Source organism: Athene cunicularia (assembly GCF_003259725.1).
Source record: "Athene cunicularia isolate RWA chromosome 7 unlocalized genomic scaffold, athCun1 chr7_part1, whole genome shotgun sequence".
Lineage (NCBI taxonomy): Eukaryota > Metazoa > Chordata > Aves > Strigiformes > Strigidae > Athene > Athene cunicularia.
Window position 1 is genome coordinate 25166540 of NW_020799107.1, and position 21211 is coordinate 25187750.

General features: G+C 45.2%; 1 protein-coding gene across 20 annotated transcripts in view; it reads right to left on the reverse strand.

Annotated features, from left to right (window-relative positions):
• CLASP1 (cytoplasmic linker associated protein 1) overlaps positions 1-21211 on the reverse strand; it is a 176948-nt gene that overhangs the window by 132892 nt on the left and 22845 nt on the right. The gene's annotated exons all lie outside the window — the stretch shown is intronic.

Sequence of the window (21211 nt, forward strand, 5' to 3'; positions counted from 1 at the left end):
CCTCCCCTTCCCCAGCCCCTCTTCCCCCTCCGGCGGGGGCTCGCCGCGCTGCGGGCGGTCCGTAAGCCCCGGTTGCCACCCTCAGCTCGTCGCACGGATTCACAGCGGCACGGGAGCAGTTGCAGAGGAAACCGCCCACTCGGTGTCAAGTCTCCTGAAAAGAAACTTCCTAAATACACGCACCTGCGTCCTAACTTCTCCCAACAGACTAAACTTTCTCCAAACAGCTCCTGCAGTCTTCTCCCATCCCAATACCGGATCCTTCAACCATGTCACTTCTTTTATTTCAACATCATTTGCAGCCTGCCGACAAGATCTAGAATCTATTCCTATGCCAAAGGAGAATTTTCCTCATGCTTTTATAAGCCGTGTTTCATTTTCACATTCATCTTGCACACTGGGTTTAATCCACCATTGACAAATGCTCAGCCAGCTCCAGAGCCAGCTGCCTTAAGCCCTATCGCTGCCCGTGCGTCTGCCAGCTCGCTCTGCTCCTCCCGGCTGGGGTACGGCAGCAGGGCCCCAGCAAGAGGATGGGTTTAGGTCCTCATCAGCCGAGAGATGCTTTTAAGGAAAGTCACTGGGGTCACAGCCGGCTGGCCAGAGCCCCATCGCAGCAGCATCCTACACTGAGGAGTCAGTGCACTGCCTTCGATTACGGAGGTGTGCCCCGGGGCTAAGTCTGATCCTGGGAGAGGAAGGGATCCATCTCTTTTTCAAACTGCCTGCAAGCCAGAAGGAGCCAGGGGAACTCATCACTCAAACATTTGAGGAAACATGCACAGTGCAAACATCACCAGTTACCTTGCAGCTTGCCCCCAGGATCAGATGGGGAGGATGAGCTAAACCTCCCAAGACTTTCTGATGTTGTGCTTATAGAAGCAGAGAGCTAATCAGCACAGAGATTACAGTGGTGGCTTGGACAGGTACTGAGGAAACAACCACTGAGGATGATCAGGTGTTATTCCCCTCCATGCTGGATTCATTTATCAACCCTGATGCGCCACCCACCTCAAACTGCTGAAGGTCAGAGGCAGGAACCTGCAATCATGTATCGATTGAGAGACCCAATGGATCATTGGAGACACAGCTAACAGAAAATCCGGGGTGAGCCTGGCACATGAATGAAGAATGAATTGAATTCCAGTCCCTGTTGCACTGGACTGCCTGCACTGAAGAGCCCCAACCCCAGTTTGCCGCTGAAGCAGTTACCCAAGTGCTGCCTGAACGAATGCACACGGGTGACCAGGAGGAACCGCAGGAGCTCTGCGGGGAACTGTCAGCAGGGCCAGAGCAGGTGTGGGCCCTGCCAGCAGCCGCCCCCTTGCTGTGATCTCGCAGCACACCCCTCCCCAGGGAAGCCAGCCCGGCTGGCACCACTCCACACTGAGGCACAGGCAGGGCAGCTCTCCACCCGAAATTCCAGGTTAACGCTGCAGTGCTGAAAACTACAGAGCTATCCCAGGCCTTTACATCAGCACAAGTCTTGCTTCATGCTCCAAACAAGGTAGGACACAACTGACTGGCGTCTCTAGCACAGAGGTCCCCAGCCCTCGACTGAGGGAATACCAGGTCAGCAGCCACTGCTTTTAGCCCCCTATTTTATACAGGCCCCAAAAGGTGTGATCCTGGGTCTCCCAGAGCCACTGCAGAAATACAGAGCTGCACAGCTCTAGGCCTGCAGCACTGCCACTTTGCTCATTTGACTCCTGAGGGTCCCCAAGACAGTCAATCAAGAAATTTGTGCCATCCACTATTCAGCTCAACTGGCATCTGCTGCTGCTATTAATGTCTCCGGGTACTTTCTGTAGGCACTGGGGTCTGTCAGCAGCCCTTCTCCTTGCCTCTCTCCAACTGCCAGGTCTCAAGGCACCATCATTCCCAGTAAAGAAGGCTGGTCTTAGTTCCCAGGTTGCAACACAGCCTTTCCCAATGCAGAAAATGTTGGGGGAGTGGGGGTGGGGTTTTTTGGGTTTTGTTTTTTTAAGAGGTCACCAAAAACTTACTTTAAAGAACTCAAAGCATCTGTCCTGGGTGGCACTGGAAGGCCTGCAGGCAGCTCTACGTATCAGAGAGCAGCCAGCCAACCAACATCTGCTCTAACAGTAAGTGCTCACTAAGCACGACAGACAAATAAATGCATCCAACACAGCTTAAAACAAGACACACGTAAATGCACTCCCATAAAGGGCAAGAAAGCAAGCTGCACCATCCAGAACCAGCTGATCCAGCACCAAGTGACCAGAGTGAATCACAGCCTCAGGCTACCCTACACTGTAACACAGCAGCTCCAGACTGCAGTGGAGAAGAGATGAGCCCTCCCCTCCACCCTCTGCACCAACCTTTTATCTCACATCCCTTGCAGGGATGCAGGGAATCAACGATGGGCTGAGCAGCAAGCACATCCCCATGGGCTGGTTTCACTCTGCTGGCTTCCTGCTGGACCTTCCACATCTGCCAGCTCAGGACCCAAACAGGAATGGGGGAGACACAGTTCCTACCCCAGCTGTGCCACCAGCTTGCTTTGAGCCGTTTCCTCACCTCCAACACTGGTGACACGGCTTGGCTATTTGGAGTATGTTGGAGCATTCGAGCTCAGTTTCCTCACTCCAACACTCTGGAGTCTGTGAGGTTTCTCTTGAAAGAGGGAAGACAAACTTCCAAATCTCAATGTGCAATAAAAAAAAAAAAAAAAAAAAAAAAAAAAGAATTCAACCAGATTTTTTGAACACTTGCTTAGATAATCTTGTGGATTCATAAGCAAAGACACGGAGAAGCACTTGCATACTTTAAGTAAGCTTAATATATTTGTGAAAAAGGAGAACACTTCAATTACGCATTGAGAAGCCTGAGACAAGCACCAATGCCACCCATTTCCGTCTGCCTGATGACTGGTGTTTATCCGTCAGGGAGCAGCTCTAATGCCACAAGACATGAAACATCCACCACAACTGAACTAGGCACCCAAGACCAAGCAAAAGCTAAAGCTAGGGGACATCTGCCAATTTAGTTCTGAAGCCAGGTACTTGCTTTGGATCTGCTCAGAATTAAAACTCCTGGCAGACAGAAAAACATGAAGATAGTTTATAAAATGCTGACTGCTGTATTCCACCTGCATGCGAGTATAACCACATCCAACCTGGAGGAGCCCCTCTCCTTCTGCCGTCCTAGCAGTTAACATCTTGTGTTGCAAGGCAGGATCACATCTGCACCAGCTGCGTGAGCGCGTCACCCCAGCCCAATGATCCTAGTACAGACACAGGCCTTAGGAGCTGTTCTATACAACACAATTTGCAAAACCAACACCAGCAAACAAGGCAGCAACAGTAGCACAACTGGTTTTACTGGCATGACTATAAGCTGTGGTCAAATAGCTTGTATAACAGAGGAAAGACTTAGAATAGTTATTCCAGGGTTCTTTCTCTTGATCCACGAGATACCATCCATTCTGTCACAGACACCACCTTCAAAATCCACAATGTTTTGGACTCTGGGGCATTGATTTGCCATTCAACACAGCAATGCCTCAAGAGAATGGCTGCTTGGTTTGGAGATGCAAGTTTTTCCACTGGAATGTGGACCATGATCTCTTGGAGTAGCTTCCTGGAGGAAAAATGCCCCTTTTATGTCTGATCATCTACAGACAGATTTCTAAATCAGTTAAATTTCCTAAATCTCACAAAGTAATATGGGAATTTATATTTCCAAATGGACCAACCTTATAGTGACTTTTCTTATTTTAAGATATTGAAGAGAGGAAAAACATCTGTTTTGGATTTAGAAGAACAAAAACAAGAGCTACAAAAACCTTTCAGAAGTTTTTTCTGCCCTCCTATACAGCTGATCAGAGCTTCTCTGCCCAGAACATAGAATTATACTACACAATACAGGATCGGAGACACTACCTAGAGCAGAGGATAGCTGCAGTGGGTCAGGAACACCCCTGGCAATCTGTCCTTACCTGGGAGGGAAGCTGAATCCTGTGCACTGGAGAGTATCAGCACCAAGGAGCTCCTTAGAGCACTGCATGCAACTGTTGAGCACATCAGACTAGCAGCACACTTAACAGACCTGACAGGATTTAAGCCACACAACAGCTTTCATCTCTGTATCCCTTTCCCCAGTCTCTCCTACCTCATGCTTGAAGACCTTTTCTCTTCTGGCAGAACATCCAGAGCTGCCTTGCTCTTCCTTCCCTACTGTGAATCCATCCCCTGCAGTACACTGGCCCATGAAGATGGCCCGTGACAACAGCCCTCTAAAGGCAGTGAAAACCCAGGCTGCTTATGCTGTCTCTGTCGTGCTACTATCTCCAAAGGAAATCCAGGAGGTACTGACTGCCCTGTGCATCTCCACCCAATTTCCCACATCTCAACCACTTGTGGTCTCCCCTCAGTCCCAGGCTCTGTGCAACACCACCCTGCAAGCTCATCTTCCCTGCACCTCCACGCTAACACCACCTTAGGCTCTCGTGACTGCAGCTGACTCTTGCAGGTCAACTGTCTCCTCTCCTCACTGTGATGACAGCCAATACAATCGCACAGTCCACACACAAGCTCCCCAACCGTCTGCGCCTCCAGTGAGCACCTCACTTGTACAACACAAGGAACAACACAAGTTCCCACAGGTCATCTGGGACTGGAGAGGAGGGAAAACTGCAACCAGCCCATCTCCTTAATCCTTCCACCGCTTTAAAGTAACATAGAGCTCAGAACACATCTCAGCACTTTTAAACTACTGCTTATAAAAAAAACTATCAAGCAGCAGCATCTGTAAATTAAGGACCACTGCTCATGCCAAAGTTCAGGGGACTGGCTTATTTGACAACAACTCACCCAAGCTCCAACGATGCAGCACTGCGCAACAATGATCAAGGTTAGTAAAGCCTATGTGGCAAGGTTTAGACTGGATATTAGGAAGCACTTCTTTACAGAACAGGTTGTTAGGCATTGGAATGGGCTGCCCAGGGAGGTGGTGGAGTCCCCATTCCTGGAAGTGTTTAAGGTTGACTTAGCGCTGAGGGATATGCTGTAGTTGGGAACTGTCAGTGTTAGGTCAATGGCTGGACTGGATGATCTTCAAAATCTTTTCCAACCTAGACAATTCTGTGATTCTGTGACTACCTACCGGGGCTCACTGCTGGACTGACAGAAACAGTGGAACCAAAACACCCAATGAAAATACCAACATTTGTAAAATGAGCAAAAACCTGGTTATTGAAAGTTCTCCTCCATTTACAGACCTGGGAACAGATGAGCAACTCAGTAAATAATGCATAGGTCTAGAGGGAAGTAAATCCCAGAAGGACTAAAGGTCATTAAATGTTAGGAGGTATTAAGAAAAAGTTGTCAGAAATTATCACTGTAGGGATGTATTTTTATAACTACTGTTAGGATGCAAGGGTACCTTTCTTATGCAAAAGCAAAAAACTCCAAGAACTGTTTTCTGGATCCAGTAAAACAGCCAATGAAAATCCCAGTTGCCTCCTGATGTAAGAGCTGGAGACTTGGCAGAAGACATGAGAAATTCAAAGCAATCCAAGGAAATTCACCACAAAACAAGAATTTATCACTACAGAAATTCCACAAAGAAAAATGCAAGAGGATGCTTAAAAGAACATGATCATTCTGAAATATGGACATCTGCTTCCAGGAGAGCTGACAAGTATGTCCTAGGCAAAAGAGCTAAGCAAGCCAGCCCCACACTGCTCCCTGCCCTGCCTCTGCTCAGAAGGGCTGAGTTCCAAAGGATAACAAGTTCACCCTCTTTTGCAAAGATGATGCACTGGTCCTTGAGTGACTGCACATAACCATAATGGGAAGGAGCAGCATGTAACCACTGGGCTCTTCACAGGACACAGAGAATCACAAGTTGCAGAATCACTGCTGTGGAGCACTGGTGGCTTTTCTAGCCTGAGCAAGGTCAAAGCTGAAGACAGCACAGCAGGTAAATCACTACTGACACAAACTACAGCCCATGCTCAGTCTCCAGGGAAGCAACACTCATGGTAACACATCAGGTAACACAAAGTTTGCAGCTGAAGGCAGAGTCCCAATTTAAATCACACTGTCTCAATTACCCCAAACACTGCTGAAAAACAGCTGCAGCAAACATTGTTTCAGTCATGCAGTCCTGTTTTTGCAGCACCTTACAGGTATGAATATCTGCATGGCAGTACTCAAGTGTCAGACAGACTTAAGTGTCTTCACATAAGCCAACATCAAAACAAAACACCTGCACTACCAACTACTGTTGCCTTCGGATCCTCACCACAAAGCAGATCTTAGTCACAAACACTGCACTATTCTGCACATTTCCATTGCCTCCAGCTGAGCACTTCCAGCCAGGTCCTCAGCCAGTAAGGAAAAATAGATGTAGCTCTGTGAGCAGCGGTGAGATCATGCCTGTGTGCATCAGCTGGGGATCAGGCCCACCACATCCTTGAATGATCTGGTAGCTTTGGTGACAAGTTGCATCTCAGGAGCTCAAGGCAAAATGAAGCATCATACAATGAATGCTAGATTCTCTCTTAAAGAAAAGCAACAAGAATACCTCAGGGAAAGGACAAAAGCGATTGCAGTGCCCTAATTGTTTTTCATGGTTAAACTGAAAGCCTTTATTATGGCAACTAGTAAATTGCTAGTGTAGCAATGCGCCTTATTAAAAGACCAGGTTGGTTTACCTAATAAAAGTGTTTTCCCCTTCATTAGCAGCAAAAGCCTGCTACAGTGCACAGAGAAAGCAAGAACTCACTGGTAACCTGCCTTTGGGCAGAATCATATTAGCTGGAGCATCCCAAAGCTCCTAGCACAGAAGCAACTGACTCCAACTCCATCTCTAACACCTACAGGAATAGAAAGTGCTCAGCCCATTTTAAAACCGAAACAGAAGTGCTTTTGAGGGTTTAGACAGCATCTGGAAAAAACAAGGCAAACACACAGCCTAGCAGATAATCACCAACAGTCTTCTCTGCTCCCTTAGGGCTCAAGAACACTAACAAGAATTGTGAGGATGCTCAAATATCCAGCTACCCACCTTGACCACAAGTTCCCACGCTTCTGAACATCTGCACTTCCAGATTACACCATTCAGTATAAGCTTTTATGAGGAACAGCAATCCTGAGAAGCAGTGATGACAGACTACACGAACAGTCTCACCAGGAGAGCACCAAGTAGGTGCAAACACAGCCAAGACCCACCAGCTGCTGGTAATGTGAGAAAAAAGTTGGGGAACTCTCAGGGAGGCTGATCAGCCCCTGTGGTGAGGAGTCGACAGAAGCTGACTTGAGTAGGGCAGAGGGTAGTTACCAGATGCTGACATCTCTTGCTAGGTCACAGCTAATGAAGCTTTCTTCTTGCCTTGTTTGGGAAAAGAACACATGCAGGAAGAGTCCAATACCATTTTCAGCAGCCACAGCTTTTGCTAAACTCCAGAAACACCTGAAGACCTGAAGCTTCCACAGAAGGTCCCAGCCCTGCACAGTAAGGCTGCTGGTTCAGTGTCTACCATACATACTCTCCTACACCCTTGAGAAAAGTCTCCAGACATAATCCACAACAGCCTAATAGTACAACAAAGAGCTCCACTGAAAAAAGGAGAAGAAAGGTTGAAGATGCTTTTGTTAGCTGCAGGAAGCCAGACAATAGCCCAAGTAAGTGAAGAGATGGATGCTACCTCAAGAAATGGGCCACAGGTGGCAGGAGGGAAGGCTTCCTCCACAGAGGAATTCCTGCAAAGCTGCTACTTTAGCCCACTGAAATCTTTTCATCCAAAGGAGACTGTAGAGCTGGTGCTCTGACCAACTAGCCACATGGAAAACCTTTAACAACCTCTTAAGATAAGGGCAATGGCTTCTACATCTGCTTAAATTGCAGCTTCAGTAATTACAAAATCTCCACCTGGAATTCCCCCTCAGGTTCTGCCTGAAAAGTCCTTTCTTCACTCTCCATTGCTAAGAACTGCTGGAAAGCGCTGCTAGTGCTGTAGCACTCTAAGAGCCAAGTAAATAAGCAACTGATTTTATAGCTCCTAAAGAGCCTGAAAGGCTTAACTATTTAGGAAGAACAGCCCCAAGTACTATGCTGGAGAGTGCAGTTGGAAAAAAAGATGAAAGTCAGACTACGCTTAACCACAGAAAGGGAAAGAAAGAGGCTCTGTATGTTCTTCTCACCTTCAACCATTAGACAATATAAATTTGCAGCCAAAGAAAATCACCTCTCACTGCAGACAGACACAACCCATAATGTGAGGCTAGGACAGAGCTGGCTATGCTCGCAGCAAACAAGCAGCTCAGAAACAAGAGAATCCAAGCAAAACTTTACATAAAAAACCCCAACACACACAAAAAAACCACCCAACCAAAAAACCATGCTCTTGCAGCATGTCCTGCAAATCTTCAGGCAAGTTTTACATGACAGATGCAACAAGTGCTGTTCATAATTCAACAGCTCTTCCAGTAGCCAGCATCACAAGAGAGGATGATTTCAAAATGTGTGACAAAACAAATGCAGAGTTTCAAGAGATTTCAGAACCAAGTGGGACCCAGACACATGAAGGACAGAGCCAAATGTGCTGAGAAGCACAAAGACACCAGCCTTCGGGACTAAACAGCATCATGTTCAAGTATAGAGGACCTCTCAACACATGCTGCCTTTCTCTGCTCGACCTACACCTTCTGCTCCCATTCCCTTTGTGCTGGTGAAGCTGCAGTGACCCATGTGGCATTGGCAAGCGCTACCCTCAAGGGACATCTTCAGCAGTGTGTCACAAGGCCTTCTTTCACAGAGAGCCCTGGAGAGGTGACAGCACATTTCAAATGCTTTTCTGGCCCATTAAGGAAAGCCCAGAGGATGACCCTTAGAGGCATGGGTTAAAATACTTCTCAGTCTCTCCTACACCAGTGAGGGGTGCACCTGAGCTAGATCTAACCCAGCACCTACAGCAGCCACAAGATCTAGCACAGCCCATACAGCAAATGTGATGCTTCTTCCCACAGCTTACTGTTTAGACTGTCAAGACAGTAAAGTGAAGACTGAAAGCTACTGGTTTAAGCTGTTCATTATATCAGTTTCTTCTTTTATCATTCTCTTACTCACCCCAAGGCACAGTTAAATGTTGTTTTTCAATGCATGTAAAACAACTTAAAGGGAAAACTTCCAGAGGCTTACTATCAGTGCTATACCAGTGACTTCAGCCAAAACCAGGACCCCAGAAAACCCAGTGTCACAAGAACACAGAATGGGACAGTCCCAGTCCCAACCTGCTCACCTGAGCACGCCTATGCAGGTAGAACCAGACCCCACATCAGCAGTGGGGTCACCATACCAGTGCCAAACTGCAAAAGCTGGGCCGCTGTCACTGTGGCACCCTGCAGGGGCAAGGGGCCAGGGACATTCGACTGCCAAGTGACACAACTGGCCCAGGCCTAGCACCCTGCAGACCTCTTCACACAGCTTGGGGCTCAGCAGCTCCAACCAGCCTGTAACCCATGCAAGCCTCTCACAACTATCACTCTCTTACACCCAGCTTTCAGCATAGTTCTTGATCAGTTTGGGCACCATTTTTAATATCTTTTAAGTTCTAGCAAGTAGATGTATTTCAATAATTTGATCTATATGGTCTAGGAAACAATCAATAAAGAAAAAGATTCTGTCCCTGCCCATTTAAAAGCTAATGCTGACTTCGAAGACAATGCTTTCCACTTGCTCCAGAACTAAACCCCACATGCCACTCAATACAGAGGAAGTGCAGATTTTTCTCCTTCCTAAAGATGCTCCTCTCCTCAACTCCTTCTGACCTGTGCATCTGTCCCTTTGTCTTTTTGGCTGTCGTCATTGAGATCTGGAGCAACAGCTGAAGCATTGCTCTACTGAGCTCTCACAAGAGAATAAAACATGTTTTACTACTTCTGACCAAAACCAGACAACATTTTAGTTGTTTCTAACAGATACTCAATTATATGACAGCATAGTGTGGCACAATGCATCTAAATTAGGACACACCCTTGGGCTACACTGGTGCATGGTATGTGGTCAAAAATCCAAAAAGGTTTTGCAATCTCAGGCAAGCTACCTATCCACAAATATCTAGGGCCCGAGACACCCACACACAAGCAAGGCTAGCTTTCTTGCCTTGGCACTTAAACACTGCAGATGTCTGCAGAATTACTCCAGAGCAGAAGATGACGTGCTCCAACTGTGCTGCAGCTACGCTGTGTACTTGTGGCTTTTCTAACAGGCTGTCTGGAAAACCTGATTCCATACATATGAGACTCCACACCATCCTACTCGCCTGATATTCCAGGTCTGAAACAGGTGATGGTCATCACCATGGGACAGCTTTTCAACAAAATCAGCCTGGAAACAGTTATACTGGCTACTGTAGTCCTGCTGGAAACCCACTGCTATAAAACACTCACGCAGCTGGCACCCATGGACACCCAGCCACAGGCAGACTCAGGCAAGCAGCCCAGCAATAGCCAGTTCAAGATCCAACTTGAGACACAAGGGTGAGCTGACAGTAGTGAGACTCAGCTCAATCAGTACCCATGCCATGTCTGTTCCTGTGGCTGAAGTACTCCAGTCTCCAGAGCTGCTAAACTGGTAAGACACTTTACAGAAGGAAGAAAAAAAAACAAAACAAAACAAAACAAAACAAAAAATACAAACACCTCAAGGGAAGAGAAAGAAATTCATCCTGCACTGCTTGAAGGAGCCAGTGTTTTCTTAATGGGAAAGAACAAGCCATCTGAACAGCTGATAGCACAAGTGGAAAACCAAATGGAAAATTATAGGGACAAACCACATACATTTTGGCTTCTATATCCAGCTCTATAAACACATTTAAACAAGTCAGGCAATTAGCTCCTATCAATGCTCTAGCACTGCAGCTACACAAACAAGCATTCCCTCATGTTAGAGGCTTCCACAAATTCTTGTGAATTATTATAAGAAAGGAATTAATTAAATGTTCAACTGAATCATTAGCTCTTGGATTAATTATCTTAAATGGAACTCTTAAGAAACTAAAATACATCAGAGGAACAGAAGCTAAAAATGTAATACAAGCTGCCACTCAGTTCAGTGCAGGGTACCCTGGGAGACCACAGCCAGATGAAACAGGTAACTCCTGGGCAAGCTATTCACCTTCTGCAATGTTTTTACTACATTTTTCTCTCCTTCACAACTCCCATCATTATTTTCAACATGACAAAGGATGAGCTGAATCCAGTGTTTAAATAACCATTCTAACTATGACTTTAGAAGATCGGATGCCTTGTTTTGTAATTCTGTTACTTTCTCAGGTCTGTTCTCACTTGGACACTTGTTACCAAGAACAGCTTCAGAACTTTCTGCTGAACAGGATATACTATATATTTATGCAAGCAGATAATAGCACATAACAATACTAATAAAAATGCAAAAAAACTTAAGAATCTGGATATAGCTTAGTAAAAAAGGCTTCCCCCCACCATGCTTGAGGGGAAAGGGTTTTTTTTGCCTGAACATTGCAGAAACTTGAAGCAACACTGAAAAGTAACTCTGAAGAAGAAAGAATAAATGCAGCCTGTTCAATTTGAGTGATTTTTCACCTCAGAGGAGAAAGGGAACAACAATTTCCCAAATTGTTCCTTATAGTTAAAAATCATCAGGTTTTGTTAAAGGAATATAGAAATATTTGTAATTTGCCAAGGAAGGCACTCAAGAGACTGAGCTGTCCCCTGTCATCACAGGCACATTCAAAGGTGGATTTATTTATTTTTGTCTCAGAGATTGTAAGGGAGGCTTGGTGGAAGTGCCATCTTAAACTGAAATATGCAGCACCCAGAGGCACCAACACCTCTAAAAATGTGCCCTTCACATCTCTGAAATCTTTTCATTCTACACCATCTAATCTCTTTTTATTCATACAAGCCTTCCTGTTCCTGTAACCTCAAAAGTGGTTTCTTGTCTTTGAGACACCTATTTCCAAACTGAAGAACACCATTAGTACTAGGTTTTGTCTTCTGTAAAGCAATACCTTTTACACAGCAGGGGAAGCATGGTCATTCTGAGAACTCCCAGAACCAAGGCCTGGTATCCTGTGAATTTTGAAATAAGACAGACTCAATGCTGAACCAGACAGCGTGCCATTGTTAGTTAACCTGAGACAAAAAGGATGCCAGATTGTTTCCTCCCATTCCATTCAGCCCTACTGCTCATTCTATACAAAGTTAAATGACACAATAATTCTTTAACCTTTAGCAGAAGAACAGGGCTCACCAATAAAATCAGACTAGAAGGGGTCTCCAAAAGCCAACTAGTTCAACACCCTCCCCACCTCACTGCTCCAAATTAGATCAGGTTAGTCACATTTCTACAGAGCATTTTGTTTTACTTGATTCTTAATATATAGGCTTTCAGCTGTCATTGGCTTCAAATGTTAATTAAAACTTGAAACAGTTCTATATATTCTAGTGTGAATTCATGACTTGATTTAATGACCTTGCTGGCACCACCAGTAAGACCTTGCTGGCAGACTGTGAAACAGGAAAACTTTTTTTAATCCTTCTCTAGGTACAGTAGTATAAGTCAGGCAACAATCTGTAGCCCTCAAAGACTCCAGCTACATGATCTGATCCATTACAATCTTGGGCTTCAACTGGGTTTCATGCAGGTATAAAGGATCTGCATCATGGATCAGACAGCAAGATCAGCACACATACATCAAGTGCCATACCAAGAACTGGTACATTCTTTTTCAGCAAAGAAATGACATTGGGCTTTTGGTTTATTTATCTAGGAGTTTTTGTTTAACTTGACATCATATGATAAAAGTAAACATGTTCAAAGTCACACACAGTGATAGACTCCAATTACTACTCCTCTCTCTCTCATCCTGCCTCAACAGCAACTTTGTTCAGAAAGGGGGAGAGATTGCTGCCGGCAAGTGTCTTGCAGTCTATGGCGCAAAGACTATTTCAGAAGGACTGGAGATTAAGTTTCACAGATTTTAATTATGTCAGACTAGAAAACATCATTCAGAGAAAGGGGAGTTAAGATATTGCAATGCCCAAGGATAACACCGAGAAAAATAACGTGTTTTCCTGATAACACTGCTTGGAGTGCAGGTGAGAGATCAAGTGGTTGCTTTTTCTTCATGCAGACATTGTAAGAAAAGTTAAGCAAATCAGTTGCTGAATCTTCTACAAAACAAACAGCATCAACTGATTAGGAAGGAGATCCAGCTACAGTTACATCTCTTCTTGCCCTCTGTCGTCTTCATCCTATAAGTTAGTAACGCTGCACCCTACCAAGGTGGGAAATATAAACTAGTGTTTTTCAAGACTTTTCATATCCTCATGTGGAACTACAGAGCATTATTCCTATCATAAACTTGCCATGCTGATGTCTAGCAGTACTGCCTGTATGTTGGAAATAACTATTACTTGGCTACTTCATATACATCTGCCTGCAGCGTTGGGCCTGTGCCAGCATGCAGTCCAGTTACAAACGAAGTTCAGCCTAAGATCTATACATGCAGAAAAAAAAAATCCATGCAGAGCTACTCGTACACTCGCATCACCATTTAAAGAGATTTCTTCTTCCTCCTTCAAAGGACTTGAACTTTTTTGAGCACACACATATACATTCTGTAGCTTGTCTTCAAATTCATACATCAAAGACGCTGCCACAAACACGAAGCAACACACAGATTCTTCATTAACTCTTTCGTTAAAGAAAAGAATTGCAAGGGATGTGCAGGTCCTGCACTGTTATATCTTGACTTTTTACATCAGCCAAAGGTAAGGAATTCAGATTTGCTGCTATGGGCCAGATTCTGACCCATCAGACTGGCATAAATCCAGAATCTGAAGCCAATGTCTCCACTCACATTCTCCCCAGAAACACAACAGGGCAATCAGCAGTCACTGTGAATTTCTTACCTTTTGATGACTTAATTCAGACCTTAAAGGTCACTTACATTTTATTAGGTAGGGGAAAAATAGTTCCAGAAACAGATTTTTAGCTAGTGAACTGCTTCACTTTACTAGGTAGATTCTACGCTCTTTAAAGAGTTGCCCAATTATGTGCTGACCTTACATACACTTTGATGGTTTAAGAGACTCATTAAATAATCCAAGACAGCAGAAACTTTATTTTGCAAGGCAGATTAATTCAGTTGCATTATGTTTTTCCATAAAATTCTTCTTGATGACTAGATAATTAGGACTAGAACTCAGATGCACCATCAACAACTCCCTTTTATCACTTGTCCCCAGCAAGAAACACAGGGTCCCAGGCAAAATACCCATGGAAAGCAATCTCGCTCCCTGCTCCTCAAAGCTGAGTACAAAACCCCTTCTTGGAAGCGTCTGAAAAGGGCTATAACACTACTCGGCACCAGCACTGATTTTATTGTTCCTTTTGCCCATATAAAGCAGCATGCAGGCAAATAGCACCCTTCTAGCCTACACTGTCTCTGCAACAACATGAAGAAATTTTGCTTCTGACTTCACAGAGAGGAACTGGTGCACTCCCAGCTTCAGCTGACTCTACGAACCACAAAACAAGACTTGCAGCAGAGCCAGGATTAGGCTCCCAGGTCTGTTTCCCAAGCCTTTGGTTAAGTCTTCATCCCACACACAGGAAATGTGGGTCTGAACCATCTCTACCCACGGCTCCTGCAACTGGAGACAACAGCAGTGGGCAAACTGCACTAAACCTGGGAGGGGTCAAACAGCAACATCAGAAGAGATCTTAATTCAGCCCTCTGGTGTTGGTAACCCATGACCTAGCCCACATAAAATGGATTGATAGAAACTGTTACAACATGAGTTCATTTTTGCTACTAATGTCCTGCCTTTGAGTGAGTGATTTGCCACCATGCCCACCTAGTAAAAGCCTGAAGGTCAGTTCAAGTGGCTCCAAAACTTGCACCTCCCATTGGGTCCTACCACAGCAGCGCCTATCAAACCTTCAGTTTTCTAGGTTTTAATTAAGTCTAAGGAAAGGCAGGTTTATGTAATAAAGGTCCCAGAGAAGAGCCTGGTGGTAATTACCTGACAGACCATGGCTGGAGGATTTTGAACTGCAAACCCTCGCAGCCCCTTGCTCCCTGGACATAGCTGCCCCCACAACCACTCTGAGCAAAGAGCAAGCCCAGGACATGCCACACTTGGGAAGGAGCAGACAGAGGTGCTGCAGCTCTCCTTCCCCACCACGATAAAGCATAAGACCACAAGTCAAACCAGTTTTCTACTCCCGTAATTGCAGTCCAGGAACAACTTCTGAGGCAAGCCTGAAAGCCATCACTCGTTCCTTTCAAGCACTCACTGTATTCATTTGGCCTCTCCCAATATTAGCAGCATGCTGCCATTCAGCCTCAGTGCACATGCAAGGTATACTCCTCCTCAGGCTGCAAAGCTAACCAGGAATACCAAAAAGGTAGCTCCACCAAGGGATGGAAAGGAAAGACTATGACCACCAAACAGACATAGTCACAAACCAAAGCACTGTTAACACCACCACTCACTTCCGCCACGTATCTCAGACTACTGTAAGACACTTTATAAGCACAATGACCACCAAGGGAAACTACAGCCCAGCTCACCTGTCTAGGACACTTCTGCTGCAGTCAAGAGAACAAGCCTCTAAAAGACCATTTCTCTTCTTCACTGTTGCTTTCCAGGCTGTACATGCAAGAAGCTCAACCTGAGGAGACTGACTTGAGCCCTTGATCTCAAAGGACAAAATTCTCTATGTACATAGATCAATCCTACCATCTTCTATTGGTCTCCTCCCCAGAAATGCCTTTAATTCATATCATCACATTCTTGATCGCAGCAGAAGTTCCTGTCTGGGGTGACAAATCAACATCATGACCCACTTGTCTGCCACAGCATGAAAGCTTCACAAGACTGCCTCCTTGCTATGGCTGTAGCTGCACTCACCCCATCTGCCAGCATGCTCTTTTTCCTGCCACACACTGTGCCTTTCCAGAGATTACAAAAAAGTATCTGTGGCCACAATACCTTCAAAGCTTCATCCCACATCTCCCATCACCTTCTCTTTGTTAGTGACACTGCTGCAGTACTGGAGCTGGAAACCAGAGCAGCTAGTGTAAAATGGTTAAAAGATTTCATTAGATCTTCATTAAATAATTAAGACGTTACACCTCCAAGGGCCCATGATCCCTTAGTCAGAGGGAGGCATAAAGTAAGGCCTCGACACTTGAGCAGATCTATCTACATGTTGTGATTGTTCTCTATCCTTCAATTACTCATCACCTTTCTGGAATGAAGGGAGCAGGTGTGCTCTTCTCACAAAGTCACACCAGATCGAGCAATTAGAAGGATGCCTCAGCACAGACAAACCTCTGCCAATAGCTGCAGACCAAAGTACAACCTACTAGCTTCATTTGTCAGACAGGTACACAGTTGTGGTGGAAACAACACTGAAAAGATTTTGCTAGCATGGACTTGAACAAGGGTAGCAATCAACTTTTCCCTTATCCTCCAGAAGAAGGATAAAGAGAAATCCTCTTAGATTAGCTAGAGAGGAAATAAAACGTGAAGAGTGGAGGGGTACTGGAACAGACTAATTCAAGAGGCTATAAAAATCTTCAAAAGATGTACTTTAAGCATAGGTTGGATAAATGTCTGACAGAAGACATCTGGGTACATTTGGTTGTCTTCTGTGCACAAGAAACTGGATTTAACTATTTCCTGAAATCCCTCGTATTACAATACCTACAAAGCCTCAAAATTTCCTCCCTGCTATTAGAAATACAACATCAGCAAAACAAGTTATGTTACTAGTTGGTAAACATCCTTTATGAACAATAGAAGGCAAAGTGACAGAAGACTCCTATTAGTGATCCATTGTAGGATTATGCTGGCAAATAGAAGGTACTCCCCAGGGTAAGGGTGACACCTTGGTTAACAAAACTTTCCAACACTGGCTTAACTCAAGATTAATGTACAACCACAAACCCTATAAAAAGGCTGAGGTGAAACTTAGACTCCCTCTCCCATGTCTGAAAACCAAATCATATCCATCCTTTCTTTCCCTGCAGGACCTTTATTTAACTGCACACCAACGATGCTGACTTAAACAGAAACAGGATTTTCTTCTTGACAAAGCTTATTTTGGGCCCAGCTTTGAGAAGCATCAAGCATGGATGAACAATGAGCTCCTAGACAAACTCAAAAACAAAAAAGGAAGCCTACAGAGAGTGGAGGCAAGGAAGGTAGCCTGGAAGGAATAGAGAGAAACTTTCCAAGCAGCCAGGGATCAGGTTAGGAAGGGCAAGGCCCTGATCAAATTAAATCTGGCCATGGAGATGAAGGGCAACAAGAAAAGCTTTTACAGGTACACTGGTGATAAAAGGAGACTAGGGAAAATGTGGGCCCTCTGGAAAGAAAAAGTGGACCCGAGATATGGAGAAGGCTGAAGTACTCAATGTTTTTTTTTCCTCAGTCTTCACCAGCAAGTGCTCCAGCCACACCACCCAAGACACAGAAGACAAAGGCAGGGACTGGGAGAATGAAGAACCGCTCATTGTAGAAGAAGATGAGGTTTGAGACCATCTAAGGAACCTGAAAGTGCACAAGTCCATGGGACCTGATGAGATGCATCCACGGGTCCGGAGAGAACTGGCAGATGAAGGAGCTAACCCACTATCCATCATATCTGAGAAGTCATGGCAGTCCAGTGAAGTTCCCACTGACTAGAAAAGGGGAAATGTAACCCCCATTTTTAGAAAGAGAAAAAAAGAAGGCCTTGAGAACTACAGGCCAGTCACTCTCACCACTGTGCCCAGCACGATTGTGGAGCAGATCCTCCTGGAAACTCTGCTAGGGCACATGGAAAATGAAGTGGTGATTGGCAACAGCCAACATGGCTTCACTAAGAGCAAATCATGCCTGAAGAATTTGGTGGCCTTCTACGATGGGGTTAGAGCGCTGGTGGATAAGGGAAGAGCAACTGACAATCTACTTGGACTTGTGCAAAGAATTTGACACTGTCCAACACAACATTCTTCTCTCTAAATTGAAGACACATGGATTTGATGGATGGACAACTCAGTGGATAAGGAATTGGCTGGATGGTCACACTCAAGGAATTGTGGTCAACAGCTCGATGTCCAAGTGGAAACCAGTGACGAGTGGTGTTCTGCAGGGGTTGGTGTTGGGACCAGCGCTGTTTAACATCTTTGTTGGCAACATGGACAGTGGGAGTGAGTGCACCCTCAGCAAGTTCACTGACAACACCAAACTGTGTGGTACAGTCGACCCACTGGAGGGAAGGGATGGCATCCAGAGGGACCTGGACAGGCTGGAGAGGCAGGTCTGTGCAAACCTCAAGTTAAACAAGGCCAAGTGCGAGGTGCTGCCCATGGGTCGAGGCAACCCCAAGCACAAATACAGGCTGGGCAATGAGTGGATTGAGAGCAGCCCTGAGAAGAAGGATGTGGGAGGTTTAGTGGATGGAAAACTGACTGTGAGCCAGCAACATGCTCTTGCAGGCCAGAAAGTGGACCGTAAACTGAGCTGCATCATAAGAAGCATGGTCAGCATGTTGATGGAGGGGATTCTCTTCCTCTATGCCCCTCTCATGAGACCCCACTTGCAGCGCTGTGCCCAGCTCTGGGGCCTCCAACATCAGAAGGACACAGACCTGCTCAAGTGGGTCTAGAGGAGGTCATGAAGATGGTCAGGAGCTGGAGCAACTCCCCTGTGAGGACAGGCTGAGAGAGTTGGGGGTTGTTCAGCCTGGAGAAGAGTAGGCTCTGGAGAGACCTTCTAGAAGTCTTCCAGTACTTCAAGGGGCTACAGGAAAGATGGGGAGGGGATTCTTTATCAGGGGTTGTAGGGACAGGTAATGGTTTTAAAGTGAAAGAGGCTAATTTAGATTAGTTACAAGGAAGAAACTCTTTACTGTCAGGTGTTGAGACACTTGCACAGGTTGCCCAGAAGCTGTGGTTGGCCCCTCCCTAGCAGTGTTCAAGGCCAGGTTGGATGGGACTTTGAGCAACCTGGACTAATGGAATGTGTCCCTGTCCGTGGCAGGGAGTTTGGAAATACATGATCTTTAAGGTCCCTTCCAACCCAAACCATTCTATGATTCTATGCACCTCAAGATTTCTTGGAAGAACAAACTAAGGAAGCACTCACTTGCAGAGAACATGAAAGAACTTCCTCCTTGCTGCAAGCAAGATGCAAGGAGGTGTTTGGATTCTATCAGTGAACTGCTCCAAGACCCAATAAAACTCTTCATACTTGTGACATTCATTATTGAACAGCCAACAATAGGTCTTAATAAACTTTTGGTAATTCAAAACAGCTTTGTAATCACCCATACATCTAACTTCACAGACCACACACACTGGACACCGCATGAAAGAGAATCAACATTAGCATATTCAGCGTGCTTGGTCCTGGTTTCCATCTCAGTGTGACTCAGTTATGCTGCTTTGCCACAGCAAGACCTGTTATTAAAGCCAGAATAACACACATACCAGTCCTTTCCCAATTAAATTGAACTCATTTATACAACACTAAGTGAGCTAAACCTTGTAAAAAAATCCCCAGGCCACTCAAATCAGTATATAACTCACTTTAGGCTTATAGTGCTTTAGCTCATTAGGGGCAAGTTTAAACTAAATTGCATGAAGATGTGTCAAAAAAGGAATTTGCATCATTTCCCAAACCTTATGATATGGAAAGTGTCTGCCCTCTATTAGTTAAGATCCACCACTGAACAAAACACCAAGGTGAGGTCTATGGTAGGAAGAATTCACACATCACCCTGAACTGCTGGGTCTGGAGGGGGCAACAAACAAGCTAATCTTAACGTAGACATCTTCCCCCAACTAGAGAGGTCTTGCCATCAGCTGCCAGTTTCAAGTCACTACAATGGGCTTACACCAGTATCCTCAATTTAATAAACACAGTATTTTCCCCCAAATACCAGAGAAGCAACTCAGGAGGAAGGAAAGACATACACTGTATCCTGTCAGTCAGTGGCAGAGCTGCCAGATGATTCTGAATCTAACAGCTCAGTTCCTGCATGAAGCACAGGCTGCCTATCTCTGCTGACTCGAGCTGTGAGGTTCACAGCCCGTGCTCCCAGGCCTGGCAAACAGACTCACTGCTCCTCATACAAGTGAGAACATTAAACAGCCAAAGTTACCTGGAAAGAGAAATTTTATTTTATAACCTTATCTCAGAAGATTTTTTTTTTCTTTCTGTGGATAGCCTGAATATCATAAAGGCAGAGACCACCAAAACACATTAGTTACCACAGGCTACTCATACACATTAACAATATCACATTAATTCAATGCCTATTCATAAAAAAAAAAAAAAAAAAAAAAAAAAAAAAACAGTCTAGCTCATGGCTCAGGTTTCCTAAAAGGTCCTATGCAGTCTCTGAATGCTCCAACAGATTTTCTCCAGAGCTCTCCCCTGTACACAGATGAACAAAATGGGCAAGAAATTTCCAAGCAGGCCACTCTGCACTGCTGCTGGCACCATGTCTCCCCTTGATTCCTCTAACAGAGAGCAGTTGCCTTCAAGCAAGGGCTATGTCTCCTTTTTGCTTGCAGACACCACAAGCAGGACAGAAATATCAAAAAAAGACTGCTGGTGTCTGCAAGGTACCCAAAACTTCACCTCATGAGCCACTGTGCAAATACACTGGACTCCTATTCCAACTTCCTACACAGAAACACTCATGGTGCAGACCTGTGGTTTGCAAGCCTGGATTTTGTCATTACCATCCGTGGTTTACAGCCTCAGCAACCAAAGGAGGAAGATGGATTCACTGCAAACTAAGACTCAATGGCAGGTTCTTCAGTATTAACCACTCTTCACTATCACTCTCCTCTTACACTAAATAGAATCCACACAGCTCCTTCACAGGTCAGACTGGGACTGGTACTAACTGGCTAACAGAGATCTGCAACAGACGTTTTCTTCTTTCAAACCTAGACTATGCAATATATTCAGGGAGGAGAAATGGTGAGGCTCTGCCCTCTAGCCATTTCCCAAGAGCCCAAAATACTGGAGGCATAATTGCAATTAACTGCTGCTAAGGCCGCCAGCTCAGCAGCAATTGAGCCCTTCCCATGGCTCCTGTGCGGATTCACTGTGGTGGTTTCAGGAATTGGGTGAACAGACCAGACCCAGCAACTGAATCCTGCCAATACATTTCATCCTTCTTTAAA